General features: G+C 35.0%; 2 pseudogenes; one reads left to right on the top strand and one right to left on the bottom strand.

Moving 5' to 3' along the window:
- Positions 1–1,737: 1,737 nt before the first annotated feature.
- LOC143625220 (uncharacterized) lies at positions 1,738–4,183 on the bottom strand (annotated as a pseudogene).
- A 2,068-nt stretch (positions 4,184–6,251) lies between these two features.
- Positions 6,252–8,528, top strand: LOC143625218 (F-box protein At3g03040-like; annotated as a pseudogene).
- The last annotated feature ends 272 nt before the right edge of the window (positions 8,529–8,800 follow it).

The following is an 8,800-nucleotide window of genomic DNA, read 5'->3' as shown; positions in this document are numbered from 1 at the left end:
TCTTTCGTTGGTTAATCAAAACCCATAAAGGAATATGTAGAAATTAATCACCTTGCTTTGAGTTGTAGGCAGGGTCGGCCCAAGGGTTGTGCAGCCCGTGCAATTGCATAGGGCCCAAAAATCTGGGGGCAATTAAGAAAACTGAAGTTTTCTATAGAAAAGGTTATATAAAACTCAAACGAAAGCTAAACAATATTGTCAATTAGCTTATATGGTTGGCTATTTTGTTTGTCTATTGTTTGATTCAGGGATTCAGATTCAAGTTCGATTCTTGCTACATGGCTACATGATGCACAAAACCATTTTTTTTCTTTTTTTGTTGGTCACATAGTTGAATTCTTTCTTTATATTAAGAGTTTATTAAATTTTTATGTATAATTTTATTAAGCAGAATACTATTTAAAACCCAACTAAAACTTGTAAAATAAAAGCCTATTTAGTCTCAACTAATTTAAAGAATAAAATATATTTGTCTTTTAACCCATATATACTAGTTAAGGGTCATTTTCTTGTTCTTATTTAAAAATAATTTATATTTAGGGGCCTATTTTTTATATTCGCACGGATCTGCGAGAGCCTTTGAATTCTCAGAGACGCCCTGGTTGTAGGTCGACGCCTTTGGTTCCTCATTCTGGCGCTGAAATGGTTGAAGAAGAGTTTGAGGCGATATTTTATCCATATATTTTATTGAAGGGCCTTCTAATTGTAACCGGGCCTTGAATTTCTCTACATTTTGGGTCCACTGATTGCATCCAAGGCATCAATTTAGAATTTGTACAAAATTTAAGATTTAAATGTGGATACATAATCCAAAGCGACAATTTGGGACTTATGGATTTAAAAAAAGATCTTGGAAGAGTGATTTATGGTAGGATTCAATCAAGTTATTGTAATTTTGGATTTGTATTGTTTGTTTCTCTAACTTCTTGCTAGTGTTTTATTGAAAGTTCTCATTCCATAAAAATAAAATAAAAATTATGTACTTCTACTTGATCAGTGGATCACAGACAATGCCTATTATCATTATCAATTTTCAATTTAAACCAAAATCAGATGATGAACAGAAAGATAAAAAAAACACTAAAAATATGTGAGCTGAATTAGTAATCAGATTCTTAAGATAACTTTTAAGAACAACCTTCTAGGGACCTACAATAACTAATAAACTAACAAGATTCCTTTGTACATAAAGCGTTGGTGACGATATCATATTACTTCAAGTAGGACGATACATGGTGAAACATTATTATTCAACCCAACAAGTCCTTGACTCAAGGCATTTTTATGATTTGGAAGATGAGTGAGACACAATTTGTTTAGCCCGTTTAGGTGAACTATTCAATATCAAAACATAATATCAATATTAACCACAAATGAACATTCTATAAATTCATAGTGTTTTGAGTTATGATCTAGTCTACCAACAAGAATATAAGTCAAGTATCTTGGCTGAGTAGAATTTTCAAGATCAAAACATGATAAATCGAGATTAACCACAACTGAACATTCTATGAATTCATAGTGTTTTGAGATAAGTTCTAGTCTATCAGCAAGAATATGAGTCAAACGTCTTAATTGGCCGGAAAGAATCGTCTAAAGATGCATAGATTTTATTATTTACCCCAAGAATCGATTTCATCATGGGAACACTATCTTTAAAGACTCTAGCTTTCTGACTCTTAATAACTCCTCAAGATTTGATCGCCTTGATAAATTACGAATACGTTTAAAGGGGAATCATAGAATGACCAACTCCACACCATGGGGCAACAATGGCGGGAGCTGACCTTGAGCAAATAATCGAGCAGCTTCCTCGTTCTTAGAGATGTCCTTTGCAGCTTTGATTCCCTTTTGGACCTGACAGCGAGGATCAATAACGATCTTGCTAAGTGCATTAGCATTGTCTATCATGTATGCAACAAGTTCAAGATCACTGATTCGACCATAATAACCCAGAACTTTGAAAACCTTCAGGCATTCAGGGTGATGATCAGCAGCAACACGTTGTGCTTTCCTCCTCCTTTTGATAGGTGAAAACCAAAGTAACTACAAAAACGCATTACATGGAATACTGAAGACATGTATGGTAGGGGTGTAAGTGAGCTGAGAGACTCGTCCGATTTACACCATAAGAGTGTGTTATTAATTTTATAGTGTTGTTTTAGTAAGTCATTAACTGAAATAGCTTAAGTACCTGGATTATAAATGTCTCAAGATTTGGAAACGCTTTGACAATGGAAGCAAACTCAAGTAGACAATTATCTTTCAGGGCAACAATTGTGATCTTCAATTTCTTAACATTTGGTAGTGGGCAAACTGAACCAAGCTATGAACTTTTCTGCAAAAAGAACAAGATAAGCTCACAAGAAATTTATATCAAAGCTTATATAAGCAAATTACATAGAGACAAATTAAGTACTAACTATGGGACGAAATAACTTCAAGGAAAGAGCCTGGAGAGATGATGCGCAAGATGATATCCGGCTGAACACATTACTTTTCAACCCCACGAGTCCTTGACTCATATCAACAATTTTAAGGCTTGGAAGACGGGTGAGACAAAAATCTATTGGTCCGCCCATGTAGATGAATGATTCCAAATTAAAATCAGATAGATAAATAGACACCACACCCAAACATTCCACGATTTCAAAGTGTTTCAAGTTAAGACGTCGTCCACCAACACGAATATTAGTCAAGTATCCAGGGACGGATTTAAAGGGGGGTCAAGAGGTCCGTTGACCTTCCGGCGGGCTAATTTAACGATATACCGGACTGCCGGAATACTCAATCAGAAAAGAAAAATTTATAGCTTGACCCTCTCCTAGATTGTGTTTAGGAAAGTAATTCACAATAGGAGAATAATTAAAGTTAATGATGGCTTTCATGCCTGTGGTGGTGGTGGTTTGACAGTTCGGAACATCGGATAAGAAAGGTTTTGATAATTGAGCTATATGGCTTTTTTAAGTAAGAACCAAACATCTAAACTTCATCAAGCCCGTTAAATACTAAAAAAAATAATAGATTGCTGGTAACCCAACCTTACGTAAACAAGTTATGAGTTTTCAATTAATATTCAAAAGGAAAAAGGAGACAATATGGATGACCCCTGTAAACCAAATTTATAACTTTTTCGTAAAAGTTAAATATGTTAATGTGTTTGCGAGTGCTAAAACATAAACATTTTTACTATAGTTTCAAGATACGAGACCTTGAAGGTAATGGTTACCAACTTCTTGTAACAAAAAAGTAATTGATGTATATACACTCACGAATTACGAATCCAAGACCATTTATGACCTCCCGGCTAAAAGATTCTGGTTCCGTCACTGCAAGTATCCAGACCCATGAATGGAAATCGTCTCGAGATGTGGAGAATGTGTTAACAACTCCTTAAGACCTGATTCCCTCGTGTTAACATTTTTCAAGTAAAGTTTCTTTAGATACATCACATTTGAGTATGGAAATTTGAATAGCTGTGATAAGGACCTGTAAGAAAATCTTGAAGGGAAATCATAGTTAAGTTCATGACGATGGTACTTATCGGTTGTCTCCAAATCCAGTTCCAGAATTTCTACTTTCTTATTTAATGCAAAAACTAGCCATTGATACTTATCGGTTGTCTCCAAATCCAGTTCCAGAATTTCTACTTATTTAATGCAAAAACTAGCCATTTATCAATGACTTTATCACAGTACGTATTTGGTCAAATAGAAATGGATCCTGAAGAAATGAACCGTAGGGTGATTATAACTTTGGATGACCTTGTACACCTCGAAGTACTTATCGCGCTCGGTATTATAAAACGCTGAGTTGTTGCATGTAAATTCGAAAGGTCCTTTGGAATCAAAGTTGAGTTTCTGTAAATTAGTCCATAAGAATATATCTCCATCTTGGGGAGAGACTGCCGGTTACCACCGCATCCTTTATCGGCAAAAGAGACAACACCATAATAAGGGTCTCATCTGGCATTTGGCTAATGTAATCATTCGAATTTGTTCCTAGACGGGCCCTCTTCATAAAATTAAAATCATTAGTAATCACAACTAACTGAACAAACAAACAATTAAAACTACAACAGCCAAACCATGAAACCTTATTAATTTGTAATCCTAGAACGTCAAGAAAATTATTGTAACAGCTGAAATTAAGTTATTAGCTATAGGGTAAATCAACGTCAAGTCAGTCCAATAACCTTGTTTTGATCAATTAACTCATACAAAAAAAAAAAAAAAAAAAAAAAAAAAACAACTCATACAACAAATTATACATGAAATTTGAAAGCAAATAACCTTGTTTTGAGCACGCCTAAGCCTTTGGTTCCTCAGATTATCACGGGCTTCAAGAAGATAATTTAGTGTTGAATATTGCGTGAAATTAGTTCTTTCGATAGATGCTCAAATACGAGAGCCAATACTATCAAAACAAACAATAAACCCTATAAAATGGTGTAAGGACTAGAGTGTTCATTAGTAATAGTGTAGGGTCTGATTTGCAAAATAGAGGTTGTTGTTACGGTAACAGTACTTTAACGTCGTTAGAACTAATGAGATGACATGGATGAGTTAGTTTGTTGACCATAACATACAACAAAAAGTTACATCAATCCTCCCGTAAAACGCTGTTAGTGCACGGTTTTGTGACTGGTGATTTGCAGTTAATTTATTCAAGATTAAAGTATTCGATAGCTACGGAAATGGGGTGTCTGTTAGTGTACGCTTTTGGTGTCCGTAGCAATCGAATAAGTTATAGATAGTCTAGTTTGTGTATTTAATGTATATTTATTGTAAATGAGCTTCGGCCTATAAATAGGTAGCTCATGTCATAATTTAGGTGGAAAGGGCTAATGTACATAGTCTAAGTTATTGAATATGCTCTCCATAAGTTATTCCACACCATAGTGTATTCACTCTAAATTATCAATAAACCGTATTTAACGTATTTGTAATCGTATTGTGTAATTGATGTATCGACGCGGCTAGATCTTGAAAGGTTTCAACAAACGCTCTTCCAAGATCGGTTGTTAAGTAATTAATACATAAGTAACCCAAAGTTTTAATGTTCCCGACTATCTTGGAAACACTCACTGGTTTGTTTGAAAAGATAATCTTGTTAATGGTCTTCCAAATACATCAACATGTCGTGATCAAGATAATCCTACGGATCACCTTTTCTATTTTGTGACCAAAATTACTAGTGACATGATTCTTGAGCAAATCCCCAACTGAAAACGCATATATTGGCGGAATATATATGACACCAATTACTAATGACTCAAGGTAAGCACATGATCATTGGTTTCTTCATACTCTCCGGATAACCTACAAACCATAACCCACATCAATATATCTTATACAAAAAGCCATTACAATAAATTGTTTAACCATTTCTACTTTCCAAGATCGATTATTAATTAATACATAAGTAACCCAAAGTTGTAATGTTCCCGGCTATCTTGGAAACACTCACCGGTTTGTTTGAAAAGACAATCTTGTTCATGGTCTTCCAAATACATGAACATATCGTGTGATCAGGATTATGATAGTCTTGTGGATCACCTTTTCTATTTTTACAAAGAGTCGTTAGAGTAAATAGTCTATCCATTTATGCTTTCCAAGTGAAGATGTTACTTTTTTTGGACCAATTGTTCCACTTCATGACGAACGGAATATGAGTATTTGAAGTTTCAAACAAAATGGCCTTCATGGACCAAAAAGCGCCCTACGGATCTTTAAGCCAATTCTAAATTGACGCTTTAATTGGTTTTGTACCTTCATTAAAATCATGAATTTTGTACAAATTCTAAATTTAAGCTATCGAGTTTCGATGCACCTAATGGTTTTGTATCCCTGGATTGAGTAAATAAATTTATCTCCTTTAATCCCCGCATAATATGATCTTGATATTCTTGAATCTTTGATTGATTGTTCCGAATATCCAACATAAATTGAAAATTGATATCGGCATTGATTCGATTATGTAAAAGTGCCTTCATGTAAATCTTAAATTTTTTACAACTTCTAAATTAAAGCTTCGGGTGCAATAGGGGACCCAAAATGTAAAGAAATACAAGGCCCAGTTGCAAATTATATATTTATTTATTTTACTTTTTATTTTTCTTGTCAGATATAAAAGTATACAACATCAATCCATTTGGAAAACATCCCGACACTAGCTGAGATATATAAAACCACCGCTTAATTAGGGATGAAAATATCTTCTTTTTCTTCTTAGATCGTTTTAGCACCGCAATGAGGAACCAAAGGCGTCGATCTGCTAAAAATAAGGTGATTCGTTTCTTCATCATTTTTGGGTTTTGATTGATTTTTGTGAAGTGCATGTTTCCTCCAAATTAATCATTTCCATCTTTAAGTTACTTAAGTGAAGTAATTCTCTCTCAACAAAATCAGATGTTGATTATGCTTAATTAATTAATTGCACTTCCAGATATGTAATTTTATCTAGATCAACATTTTATGGATACGGCTAACAAAAATTTGTATGCTGAGCAATGTGGTTTCTGATTATAGAAGCTTTCACCGATCGATGCTTCTAGCTAGTTTTGGCAGTTTTTTTCTATTGTGTTTTTCTTTATGTTTTAATCAGCACTGTTGTTCTAGGGACTCACTTTACGGTTTTTTGTTTCGACTAGGAATAACTACAAATTTACTGGATCAGTTGTAAATATTAAGGTTATTCGATTGGTACGGCTATTGATGTGTTTTGTTTTCGTAGGAGGTTGCTGAAGGATCAAATCTGTCCAGTATGCCAATTGAAATTATCGTTATGATTCTGAATCTTCTGCCTATGAAGGATGCCGTTGTAACGAGCAGCCTGTCCAAAAAATGGAGGTCCTTGCGGTGTCATCATCATCATCATCATCATCATCGTACTCAGTATATCCCACCAATAGCAATGCTATGGTAGGGTCCTTGCGGTGTAATCTAATGAAATTAAACTTTGATGGTAGAGAACATAAGTAAGATAGAAAGGGAAAGGAGGGTGTTTTACGGAGAGCAACAAAAGTACTTCGACCAGGTGAATGGTGTCATCCGGACCTACAACCATCCAACGGTTCAAGAATTCCGGATTCGTTTCTATCTAAATAGTCTTCATCAAAGACATGTTGATAGCTGGCTTGAGTTCGCGGTGAAGAAGAAAGTTGAGATTATCGATCTGGGTTTTGTGAAGGACAAAGGTTTTGGCTATAATATGTCTTCTCCCTTCAAGTGCAAATGGCCGTCCTCAAATGCTACACTTGTGGAGATGGTGTTTCTAAGAAAAAAATTTTTGAAGAATGTTAACGTGACGGAAGAAACTTTTCAAAAATTTCTAACAAACTCTCCCAATCTAGAGACGATATCCATCCACGGCTCTGTAGACTTGATCAATATCCGTGTTAGTGGACAAGCAGTTAACTTGAAACACTTTGAGATACATCGATGTGACTTTTTGAAATCCATTCATTTATCTGATTGTGATCTTGTATCATTTGACTACATGGGTCGAGGAGTAGATTTAATTCTAGCCAATCTTCCAAACCTTAGCAAACTCTTTTGTCAAGGCCATGCGGGATCTGAAAAGAATATGCTCAACAAGATATCATCATGCGCTTTTTCTTTGCAGGAATTTTCATTCCTTGTATATCGTCCCCAGGTTTGTAGTGCATCTGAAGTATGTTTATATTTATTAATATACATACATATATATATATATAGTGAAATGTTCTTCTTTTTGTTGCAGAGTATGTCAAAGCTCGATTTCCTACCAATGTTACCAAATGTCAAGAAACTGACTCTTAAAATCGGAGCTCATGAAGATGAATGCTTGCTAGAGTTCACTTCAATAGCTAAATCTTGTCCAAGGTTGGAGAGTCTTACATTTGAGGTATATATGTTAATTCCATTTAAGAAATTACTCCGTAATATAATTGCATAAAAACTGTGCCAAAAATGGTCTCACTGAAATTGAAAAAAATGTTATTATTTTTGCAGCTATTTTGGTTTACACCAATCAAAAGGAAGAGGAAAGTATTGAGTGTTGGTACTTACCGTCATGAGCACCTCAAGCTTTTCCAAATATTGGGGTACCATGGCCGTGTAAGCGACCTTGAACTTGTTGCTTATGTGATTGAGAATGCCGTTGCACTCAAGAAAATCGTTATAGATCCTTGGTTCCAGGAGTCGAACTGTGGTATATCAGCAAATCGCTTCTTAGAGGACGAGGAGTGTGCTCGATCTTCTGCAAAGAGGCAGCTGATACCAAGGACACCTGGTGTCAGTTTGGTCATACTATGAAAAATGAGTTAATGGGAAACAGCTTATGTAATTTGTCAAATATTTGCATACACATCTCTTAACTACCATAGAAACATCTTTATAGACTGCAAACCAAATTAACCTTGATTTTGGTTATGTAATAGTCTTGAAACTGCCCCTTTTCTATTTGTAATAGGATTCTGTCTTGAGGAGTTAGTTGTTGTAGTAGTTTACTCCCTATGTTATGTTCTCTGGTTATAGCAAAATTTGCATTCATAGATAATAAAGGAGTCATTTTAATTGATATAACATGCTATCTGTTTTTTTTTTTCAAATAAACCAATGAACAGGTAGGCCAGAGACGAAAAGAGTAGTTTTTTTTCCAAACTTGTTTTCTTCCGGGGAACCTCTTGAGATTCAACATCTTCATCGTCCGGAGTAGTCTTTGTCGTCTTGCCATGGTAAGTGTGCTTGAGCTCGACGGCTTATTTGGCTTCAACGGCTGTGGGATTTGCAGTAGCTGTAGTCACAATCATGATAAC

This window comes from Bidens hawaiensis, unplaced genomic scaffold (genome assembly GCF_021521415.1).
Source record: "Bidens hawaiensis isolate Kalapana, Puna unplaced genomic scaffold, B.hawaiensis_p1.1 tig00000458_1, whole genome shotgun sequence".
NCBI classification, from domain to species: domain Eukaryota; kingdom Viridiplantae; phylum Streptophyta; class Magnoliopsida; order Asterales; family Asteraceae; genus Bidens; species Bidens hawaiensis.
The sequence above is the reverse complement of the archived record's forward strand: the minus strand, read 5'-3'. Positions and strand labels throughout refer to the sequence as shown.